Here is a 12,374-nt window from a genome sequence, read left to right as displayed (position 1 = left end):
AGATTTCCAAGCTGTATAAAACTGAATAACATTTTTGAAGTAACATCAGATTAGTTCTTCATATTAAAGTTCCTGTATAAATTTGAGATTTGAAAACCAATATTCAATAGTTAACTAAAATGGCCATTGTAATATGAACTCTAAATAAGAATGAACTGACAACAAAAACATGTACATAAAAATACTATCCTTATTTAAAGACTAATTTATGTTACGAGAAACCCAAGATTTAAGATGTCAATGTATTGCTGAACTATTTTCCTGAAATTTGGAATTTCTCTATGAAGAACATGGGATCTAACATGGCTGGATTGTTGCAAAAATTACCTAATGTGTTGTTGGAAAAACGCTAGTACACCAGATGTCAAAGGTTGGTGTGAAGAAATGTGTGCACTGCCAGGCTCTGAAATGGCTCTTGATCAATGCAGTGGAAAGGGTAGAGAGATAGAGACAGAGATAGAGAGAGAGATCAGAGAGAGACAGAGAGAGACAGAGAGAGATAGCTCTTCAAGGTAGACCAGATCAGGAAACCCACACCACAAGGAATATTAGAACTCTACCTTATTGATATAGGCTATAATAAACACAATCTTGAAAGCCTGGCAGCATTTCACTTTCCCTCCTTCATATACCAGAGTCAAAGGATAGGGGTAAGGAATGATCTTTAATTTCTTTCTCACACTTTCCTGTTTTCCAGGGCCAAGCTCATGCTTTACTAATGGTTGCCACGTACTTTTTTCAAGGTTTTCATCTCTGTGCTCCTCTACATTGGACAATATGCATCTGTGTAGTCAAGGTTTCATTTGTTGTTTAAAAATTGAATTGTGACATTAGTTTGGTTAGCACTTTTCCTCCTTCCAATTTTATCTGTACTTTTTTCTTATGCACTTTGATACTTTATGTTTTTGTAGTCTATCAGAGCAATGATAAAGATTGAAAAAAATGGGTGGTTTGGAAGGGAAAAATGAAGCAATCAGACCAAAAGAAAAAGTGGTCCCACTATCAATATAATGGGAAGGGGAAGTCCCTCACACGTCATAACTCGTTGTATCTAAATGGGTCTCTCAAGGTGAATTCTAAAACCATGCCTGTATCTCCATACCAGTTATCATTACCGATCACCAATCATCAGCTGCCTGTCGGTCTCCTGAAATAACATTCTGCTCCATAGCCATGAGAAACTGCAAAACATAAAAGCAAGGAAAACTAGATGGTCCAACAATCCAGGCTCCCCCAGTCTGACCAATGGGTTCAACTACAATTTCCATCCACCCATCCTGGTTGCAGATGATAGGAACTGTAAATCAGCACATCTGAAGGCACCCTAGGCCGGGGAAGGTGTGGATTATAAGTATGGATCTATCTTGCAGTGGACATAGTGCTTGCTGAATAATTTTGGAAGCCTGGAAACTTCTGTTTCTACTGCATCTGTGATTTTATTATTATTCTTGAGCAAGTGGAAATGCCACTTATTACTGGCCCTGCTTAGAATATAAAGCAGCCTTTGGACCAGCCCTTAGAATTACAAATGAGGAAGAGGGAAGGAAAGGTGTTAAGAATACATGGTTGGGAGCAAATATTATGCAGCAATAAGTATTATAACTTTGAGTGATATCATGTTCATGCAGCATAACTAGATTTAAACACCTAATTTACTAAGATCCTAGAAAGAAAAGGTATTTTAAAGCAAGTAAAAGCAGCATAACGACTTTATTTTTATTCGCCTGGAACGGATGTTGAAATTCTTCTCCATTTACTTGGGCCTCCTTTTCCTGGATTTCAATTTGTCACAGTACGAGTAGTAAATATGCATAGAGAAAAATTAGCATTCCTGGTCATGGTACATTTCTGGATTCCTCTTGCAAGAGGAAAAATATACTTGTGTCTTCAGAAGGTTTTCCTCCCTCCCTCCCTCCCTCCTTCCCTCCCTCTTTCTCTCACACACATCCCCTCCCACTGTTTCATTCACAGGCAATCCGTCCAGAAGCCTGTGTGTTGCATGGCTGCCGTCAGATAAATAGACGACAGCAGCTCTGCTCTCAGAAAAGGATCTTTCTATCTAGGGAGAGCTGATGCAACTCATGAATAAATCCTATCATTCTGAGGAGAAGCAGCAGTAATACAAAGCCACATTTCCTATAGAGCTCAACTATGTAAACAAACAAACAGAGAGTTTTTCATCACTCTGCACACACTATCCAGTCCCCCGCTTAAGGTATTGTGTGTGAGAGAGAAAGAAAGAGAGAGAGAAAGAGAGTTTGTGTATTGAATAATTATAGGGCAATAAGTATATAAAATGTATGAAGCCTACCTTAGCTCAAGGTATGAAGACAACTGATCCAGCTGAAATCATCTTTCTAGTGAGCTGCAGTCTTCCTGGCTTCTTCAGCTTGAGCCCAAGAGAAGACACTGATTATTTCAGATCAGGAATAAGGATAGCCAGGGAGGGCCAGAAAACACCTGAGAAGGAGAAGGAGAAACTGGAAAAGCAAACTTTCAGGAAATTGGAAGACAGATTTTTGACAGTATTGATCAAAATCATCTTGTCTGGTATAGAAGCATGATCATTCTCAGTTCAACTTGTGAATGCAGGTTAATAATGACCAATTTGCCCTAGAGTCAATATGTGTGATATTATATCAGTATCCCTTTTGCCAGTGTAAATATCAAATGCATCAGAACAGAGCTGGGATTGCAGTTGTACTGTTGCCATGCCTAGCGTGTTAAAGAGGTATTATTTGGATTTTTTCAGCGGGCTGTGGTAAACAAAGTTCCAGGGTCATCTGCATCGGGGGAGGGGGTGTCAAAAAAGTCATGATGGTGGCCATAACCATGCAGTCAAAGCCCCATCATTTTTCATGCAACCCATGAAAAAAAGGGGTAGGACTTTGACTGTGCAACCATTGCTGCCCTCTTGACTTTTTGACATGGCCCCCCAGGATGTCTCCGCAAAGCCCTGTGGCCAATCAGTCTTCATAGCCTAGGTAAGCAGAAAATCTGTAAGGAAAAAAAAAATGCAGCCAGAGTCCCATCCCATTTGCAATTTCTGATGTAATTTACTTAAAAGACCAGATAGCCAAAACCTGAGGCAAAGGCAGTGTAGGGCTGTAAGATGTCACCAAGATGAATACAACAAGGTTTGTCATCCGGAGACTGTTTCTTTCTGTTTCCCAGAACAAGTTGTAGATTGAATCAAGTTCTTGAAAAGATGAGTTAATTCATTTGCATCCAACGATGCTGAGTCATAGAGCCTGTGAACTAATGCCCTTTAGAGGTGAGCAGCCCTGCAGCGCCTAAGATGATCTCAACAGAATTTCACTGCAGCATTAGTTTTTACTGTAATCAGAGGCTATAAGATACAAACAGGACACCCAATGAGATGTTGACAGGAATACGAGCTTTATGTTCTGCATAACATAAAGCAGGAGTCACAGACTTTCTTTTACTGTTTGAGAGTCTCATAAATATTGCATGGGCTGGTCTTTTAAAATGTTTTAGAAAGAACCTATGTCATGCTTTTAGTGGTTGCAAGTAGAGAAAAGAAAGAAAGATGAACTCATCATCTTATATCACAAACCTGCCAAGTGAGTGTGGTACAGCACAGTTGCAAGGGTGCTATGGGATTTTCATGGCACGTCTTCCACATTCCTGTAGCACAGTTCTTTAAAGTGTTTTCATACGTGCCTCTAAAAGTACTTCTTGTGTGCTCTTTGGGCAGAATGTGTAAATGGGGATGAAGACGGAAAATAGAAAGGATGATTTCACAAGAAGTAATACATTTTGGTTATGTAAGATCTTAAGGCCAATAATAGTTCATACTCAGAGAGTTGATTATATTATTATATGTTTGTTGTTTTTATTTATATTTTTGTTGTTCTTGTTTTCAATTATTGTGAGCTATACAAATTGAAATTTATATTGATTATGCGCCATCAAGTCATTTTCAACTCCTAGCAGCCACATGTAGTAGCGTGTGGACACACACATGCACGCACACATCATATATACAGTATATGTATGATGAATTTCATCATATGTTTATGATGAATTTCCATTACTTATGTGCTAGTTTACACAATCTATATCTTATTTTTCTGCCACTAGGGCACTTCAAAGAGAACCATCTCTTTCTTTCTCTGTCTCATCAAAAATATTAAAACTTCTCTGACCCATTAAACTAAGATAGTAGTAAAATAATTAACTATTTCCTTGGAGATAGGTGGCAATGAGTCTAGGGCTGGATGACATCACCCCTCAATAATCTCTCCCAGCAACTTCATATTGCATCAAAGAGCATGGAAAACAAGATAGAAACCTGTGGGATCCTATGTTCCAAGCTCTAGCCCTACAGTAGCATGTTTTTATAGGAAAGGCTGGGACTACTGTAAAATAAAGGAAATATACATATTAGATGGCTTGGCAGTAGTACGTGTGAAAGGATCTGGGTGTCCTTGTTGAATGCAAGTTAAACAGGAGCCAGCAATGTGATGCGGTATTGAGGTAAATTTAGAGGAGGACTACAAAGATGCTGAAAAGTCTAAAAACCAATCCCTATTAGGAAGAGTACATGTAAGTTTAGCCTACAGAAGAGAGAACCGAAAGGAAATATGGGAACAGCCTTCAAATATTATGAAGGGTTGTCACATAAGAGGGAATAGACTTATTCTCTGCTGTTAATGTCATGGGTTTGTTCAGGTGTTTAATACTGGAAGTTAGGGCATTTGGCATGCTTCAGTAATGGAGCTCATCTCCCTGATGTGTAAATTGTGACAAACTTTTTAACCTGAAAAGTTCTAATTTTATGGCTAAATGTTGTTTCTATTTACTGAATGTTATCTCTTCCAGACAAAAGCCTTGGCCTGTTCTGAAAAGAAGAAAAGAAAGTAGCACTATCTACTTTCGCTTTAATACAATCATTGTTGTGTAAAGAAAATAAAATCTTTGAGGAAACCATTATGATGTTGTAATCTGGTGCACCTTTCCTGAGAATAAGTGACTTCCTACTTGGAAGAATTCCCACCCTCAAAGGACTAATCCATGCTCTCCTTCAGATCTGTTGACCCTTCTTGTGTGTAACATTCTTATTCTCTTCATTCTCTGCCAAGCAATTAAATGTTTGCCTTTTGTCTCCATGCCTCAACATCTGAGAATGATTTTTTTTTAATGAATTCTTGTATTTAATACATGTTAGGATGGGATATGAGTGATCTTTAAGTCTGGTACTTGCCAATGTTGTCTTAGGCAATTTTAATCTGGTGTGTTATTTCAGTGTACTGTTCAGCCTTTAATTTGTTGGCTGATCTGTTTGCATTAATCGCTTTGAAGGTCCTCTGTTTGAAGAAGAACTGGTGAGAGAAACATTTCATTCCTAGAAAATAGATTAAATTCAGTGGGATGACTTTGGAGTAAAGGGGCAGGATGTGAATAAAGTGAAACACTTACAGCTAATACATCCTTTTACTTGGGAGTAAGCCCTCTTAGATACAATGAATCTTTCTTCTGGGTAAACATGCATGAGATTGTGTTTTCTCCCCTCCTTGGTTTAACTTTTCTTCAGATCAAAGTGCTTACCTTCAGCTGAGTTCTATCCTGTCAGGGCAGGAGTGTAAATTTCCTTGTTTAGAATATAGTCATTAAATAGCAGCTCCTTAATCCCTATCCATTAACATCAATGGACATTTTGCTTGTAACTTCACTGAGATATGAAGTGAGTCCACATTTTTCTGGAAGTTGTCAAGACACACAAGCCATTTTGTTGTTTCAGGCATGGTAAATGTATACAGAACAAGAGCTTTTATTATATCATGTTACATATAGGGGATGAAGAGAGCTAGATAAGTGACAGTTGGGTATCTATGTTCATTCATTCCATCGTAGTATTTAATTGCCTATTCATGTGAAACAATTATCCTTCTGTATTCCTTGGGTATTATTCAGAAGGATATTTTCACATGCTTTTTTTTTTAATCAACTGCATGCTTCCCAAGTCTTGGTAAACATTTTAAAATGTCATTTTATGATTTAGCTTAACTATTCAAATGAAAGTCATTTAATAATATATTATTTTTTGATAGAATTAGGGTTTGACAAATATGTGTGTTGTGTCTGTATGTGAGAGAGTGAGTGTGTGAGAGAGGCATTATATTTAAAAAGCAGAGAATATCGTTTTGGAATCAATACTTAATGGGGTTGATCTAGCTTACGTTAGTCTTGCTTTAGTTGCACTGCAAGCTGTGCAACTTAAATTACATCCATCATAACTTAATCACATGATTAATTCAACATCTGCCTGTTACTAATCAGTGTGAATTCTGCACAAATCCTTAAATAGGAGTTGTCAACTAACAACGTTTTAGACTGAGTTATCACCCATTTTTAAGCCAATTAATCAACTGATTAAAAATAAATGAATTTAATGATAGCAGAACGTCAATATTTGTAGCTTTTAAAACATCAAAGGCAGTGGGAAATAAACACAAGCTATTTCTCCTGGTCAGAAGAAAGAGCTTTCTTTATGTTTTAGGCCTTATTGTAGGAACACACCTAGGATGAGTCAAAATTTAAAAGTGAACAGCTATGCTTTTAATTCATATCACTCAAATGTCACAATGTATTGATATTAACATTGTCAGAGCATTTCAATAACCATTTTGAAAGTAATGACACGCTGCCCTCTACTCTGAGAAGAAATAGCAACTGCATGGGGCAGCAAAATGATGAACTGAGCAGACATCAGAATCTAGATACAAACAGGCTGGCTCAGCAGATTCCTGCTGTCATCTTCAGGCATTTTACCAGTAGAGTTAAATCTACTTTGGACCAGCACGTGACCAGTCGCCAAACTCCTGAAATGACATTAATGTGTGAACAGAGTTTCCGTGTCGAAAAGAAAACAAGAATGTTGATTTCTGAAAATGAAATAGCTGAGGACAGCAGTTATAGAGAACCAGCCCCTCCAATTAACTTAGGGAGGGGCAACGCTCCACCCTGGTGTCCCACATATGGGCATCCATTCCAAATGTGCATTGTGATATTTTGATGCAAGCTCCACCCTTACTGATTTGGGTCACAACATCTCACACATAGATTTAAGAGGTGGAGTTCTTATCCCTATGTTGTGATCCAACTTTTAGCTCTTGCTCCCCACCCCTGTGGTTCCCCCAAGCTTGTCTTAGAGTGCTTGGTCTCCCCTCCCCCACCCGTCCCCCAGCAATTCTGCCAAAATTCAGAATTGAAATGGCTGGTTTGGATGACATGATTTTGATCTCATTTTTGTGGGTTTTAGGTTGTATTTACAGGGACATTGGGAACAGTCTGTCACTCTTAAAAATTCTCAAAAAGGCATTCCTCCTCCCAAATCAGCTACTCTTCTTCCAATGGCATCACCTGATGACCTCCTGTAACTCTTCAGAGCTGATCAAAACTTTTCACTGGACCCAAAAATAGCGCTAAGCTTTCTTAGGATACCAGCTTAAAACAGCCACTCTTTTATTTTAATCTGCCTGCTATAAATTGACTAAAATGCATATTTCTTTTTAGTCTCAACACATTTAAGCTTTTAAGATACTTAATTTCTTATCTTCAAATGCTAAGCATTTGGCTGTCATTCATGTGCAAACATACCTCCTTGTCTGATAACATCAATAATCAGACATTAGAGAAGTATTTGATTATTATGCCCAAGGGTCTGGAAGGATTTTTTGGAGAAAAAACAAACAAACTCAACAACCTAAAAATATTCACAAACCTGCTATGTGCCCTAGATTATCATTTGGAAGACTGGCCAAGAGAAAGTCATCAAATTTCTAACTGGGGGACATCCATAGTAAAACAACACAAAAAGGGGGGGGGTTAATCAATAAAACATATAACAATGATATTTTATATATTTATTGGAAAATTAATGTATATAAATTTTACAAATATATTGCCATGAAAATTCAGTTTTATCACACACACACACAGTTTAATATGTTTCAAATGCTATGTACTAAATTTACATTCAGACATCAGTCCTGAACTAATGGACAAGTCCATTGTTTCTGAAATAATTAGACCAGGGTTTTTTTACACTTTTTCACACTGTGGAACCTGTTAGTAAAAAAAAAAAAAATGGAATCCCTGATGAAGAGGCAAAGCTCTAGTAATAAAAGATTGGCTTCATTCAAGTGATTTTGTTTTGTTTTGCCCTTAGTCTCTCACAGAATCCCATCAAGCTCTTGAAGAAGCCTAAGATTCCCCAGAACACAGTTTGAAAAACCCTGATCTAGACAACTGATGTAATTTACTCTATTTGTATAATTACATAATTGACTCTTTTATGTCATTTCCATCAACCAAGGCAAATGACATAAAAATGCAAATGATGTTATTTACATCGATAATGTACATTCAGATGTACCAGGCATTCGGATTTAAAAGGGATCCTTTCTCTCCAAATGGTCCATTAAATCAAGGAGGTTGTGTGTTTGTGTGTGTGTGTGTGTGCGCGCGCCTTTGAGTCAGTTTTGACTCCTGGAGACCATCTAGACAACTCCATGCAATGTTCTTGGAAACATTTTCAGAAGTACTTTGCCCTTGCCTGCTTCCGAGAGCTGAGAGAGAGACTGGCCCAAGGTTACCCAGCTGGCTTCATGCCTCAGGCAGAACTAGAACTCAAGATCTCCTGGTTTCTAGCCTGGTGCCTTAATTACTGTACCACACTGGCTGTCAAATCAAGGTTTTACTGTATTATAAATAATAAAACATTTCTATTATAATAATATGGATGGGATGTAACTAAATAAATACAATTTATTGCTTCTACTTTCTCCCTTCTATCTCCCCAAAAGTCATAAAAGGGAATGTCACTGAATGTCTGGTGTTATGAATTGAATGTCCTCAATTCATAACACCACAATTTCCAGAGCGGATCCTATACATTGTATACATTATCAACAATTTTCTATAATTTATTTTTTTGCTTGTTTATAGATCAACTTTCAGAGTTATCCCTTCCAAGTTTGCTCTCCAATATTAAACCAATCTATCATAACAAATTGCAAACCATCAAATCAAAAGATGGAAGAAACTAAGAGGGCAATTGAAAGGCTACTCTGGAGACCCCAGCATTATTTTGTACAGCTGGCAGCAGACAAGGAGGGTGGAAGTGAGGGTGGAAAGACATTTGCATCTCTTGGCCTCCTTTCTGGGCAATGTTTTTCTTTTAACTATACTCCTACATGACTTGTTACTGTGATCTGTGTGACCCCATCAGCTAATCAATATCTTTTGGTGGGTGTGTTTGCAAAGCTGTCCTAAAGAATATACAATACCATGTTTTCAATCACAGGCTTGACTGCGAGGGAGATGATTATAGACTGATAAAGTTCTCTTTCCTAGCTCCTTCGCATCTTAAAATATAATGATTAGCCTACTTCCTCCTGACATCTTAAATTATGGGATGTCTTTGTGACTTTGGAGAAATCACTTTTTTTTTCTTTAGTGCAGGTAAAGATTGTAGGAAAGGAAACATACAGTACAAGATCCCTTCCTCGTGGTTGCTGAAAAGATTTGTTTGTCAAATGCTTCTGGACTTTCCATTCTTTAAGAACTCTGTTCCTTGAAATTCATCTTGAAAATAATTCCAACAATTCTAACTGAAATTAATCTGCCCATTCATCTACTTTTTTAGATAGGAAAAAAGCCCTGTTCACTGGTTTATTTCTTTATTTTTTCATAGATTTTTTTTTCATAACTCATGTGACTATATTTTGCTTAGCATATCTGACTTCCTTTTTGACTGCTTATTTTGTTGTGGTTCCAGTGCAGTCAATTGTATTAGTTTTATACATATGTAAAATCAAGGAAAATCTAAGCGTCCCAGACAGAAATAAGAATAAAATTCCCAGTTGGCTCATGACTGGATTATACAACATGTGGCCGTCGCCATACACATGTATATGATACAATATCTTGATTTAGCATAGAAAGCTAGTGTGGTGTGATGGAGCAGGATCAGGGACTAGGATCAGTAATGAAGGTAGACTAAGGCCAGGGGGACCCAAGTTCTGATTTATCCTCAGCCATGATTTTGGGCAATCATTCTCTCTCAGTCCAACCTCCACAGAATTGCTGTTGTGAGGAAAAATGGGAAGATGAAGCACTCTATATGCTGCCTTGATTTCCCAAATGAAAGGTGGAGTATAAACCTTATAAACAAATAAATAAAAATAAAATATTTATCAACCCTTAAAGTTTACTTGAAAATGAATGATAAAAATATTTTTTAAAGACAAGAGGCAAATATTTTCAATCTTTTAAAAATAAATAAATGTAGAACCCAAATACTTACTGAAGAAATGGTTCTTCCTGGATCACATGAACTTTGATAGAATCTTTCTTGGTATTCAAAATGGGCAGATCCTACATAATTTGATAAATTATGATAGTTTCATAAAATTATACAATATTGGATTCTGAGCTATACATATTACATAATCTAGTCCCGTTCCTCTGCCCAAAAGTACCATCATCATGATACTAATAAATATATGCATGTCTCTTAATCTTTTCCTCTTCTGCTATGTCAGCTTCATTTTCTTTTTCTTTTGAGGGCGGGAGAATAAGTTCAGATCTTACTTTGTTGCTCCTCCATCTTCCATGCATATGCATTGTATGGAACCATTTAATATAGCAAACTCATATTTTAGTTTCAAAAAAGCTTTTGATACTAAAGATGTTGATAACTCTTGCACACACAGAATTATGGTGTAATTCTTTGTATATAACCTTAGTACGAAATTACTAAGATATGAAGAACTGCTTTAGACTGAATTAGTCTACTGTCTACCTTGAATATCAGCTACCAAACATAGTCTGTGATTATACAATGTGCTTAGCTACATCAGGAAAGTTTTATCAGAAATATTTGCATGCCATGTATTAACCTTACTTAAGTTTTTGTAGCTTTGGGAAGTTAGTGGTTTAATGTATTGTGTGCAGTCAGAAAATGAGTGAATTCAATAACTATGCTAGCAATGCAGCCATAGTATGATATGGGCTGAGTTTTTCCGAAGGGCAGAACAAGTTGGTACAGAGACCAGTTAGCTATAATTCTTGCTGAATAACTCGCTCAGCCATTTTGTAATTGTGCAATTTATGCTGCTTGAAATGAAAACATTCGAAAGGGCTTTCTCACTGGCCAGATCCAAAGTGTAGGATTCTGTTTCACAGGATGAGAGATTCACTTAAAAGAAAAAACAACGGTCTTTCACTAGTGGCTGAAAACCCTTTTCTTTAGGAAGGCATGTGTTTCACAAGAGGTGTAAATTTTAACTACTGCCTTCACCCACTTTTATGATTGCTCCCCACAATTCTTATTCTATGTTGCTGTATTGCATTTGTTTTAATTTGTAATTAGCTACCCAGAGTGATGCGTAAATACTAGAAGGACAGGATAGAAATGTTTATATCCCATAAATGAATGTGCTGCTGGTCCAAAGATGCCAGGCTGTTTGCAAGAGGCCTGTGGGCCAGCAGTGGCTTGAACAGATGGAAGAGTGAAAGAGCCATTCTCTAAAACAGATTTGGGGAGGGACAGCAGTTGGAGGAGGAATGAAAAATCCCATCCTACAGTGTGATGTCTATAGGACTGTTACCACCTAATAAATCAGCACATGAGTGGAAGATTTTGCAGGATAGATGTCTCCTATAGAAAGCTCAAGATAATATTTCATACAAAATGAGACTTAGTTATACTCATTCATATAAGTTCATTAGTACCAAAACAGAGTAGCTGATCATGTCTTAGTATAGAAGATTCATCCCAGAATTGGGCTTTGTATGAAACGTAAGTTTGGTACTTCAGAATGAAGAGGTTTTTGTAAAAAAAAAAAAAAAAAATGTGTATGAATAGTCAATGAAGGAGAATTCATAGGGATGGTTGTGCTCAGATAGAAATTACATTGACTGGGGAGAATTGCATAAGCTCTTGAAACGACAGGTTTGGTGCCTAATTGTGACTATAAAGTGCTGAAGAAGATGAACTGTTTCCTTTATCCCTGTCTTTTTTCCTCCAGTCTCTGTCAGCTAATGGATAAACTGTTTATAGAGAAGCTTTTAATAGCTGCAGAAATAGTAGTAGCCAAGGATTGGAAATCAGTAAATATGCTAACTATTTCAGAAAGCCTTAGGAAATCTTTGAATACCACTGAATTAGGGGAAGGGGGGAGATCAGGCATTGATCTCAATCTAAGAGGAGGAAACATTCACACACACACACACACACACACAGAGAGAGAGAGAGAGAGAGAGAGAGAGAGAGAGAGAGAGAGATTTGCTACATGTGCATTTTCTGGAGCCCAAATACCCAACCCAAGGAAATGTGCCTATGA

Source organism: Python bivittatus, unplaced genomic scaffold (assembly GCF_059951505.1).
Source record: "Python bivittatus isolate LINGU-HERP-01145 unplaced genomic scaffold, Pbiv_v1 ctg000020_np1212, whole genome shotgun sequence".
NCBI classification, from domain to species: domain Eukaryota; kingdom Metazoa; phylum Chordata; class Lepidosauria; order Squamata; family Pythonidae; genus Python; species Python bivittatus.
This window is presented reverse-complemented; position numbering follows the sequence as displayed.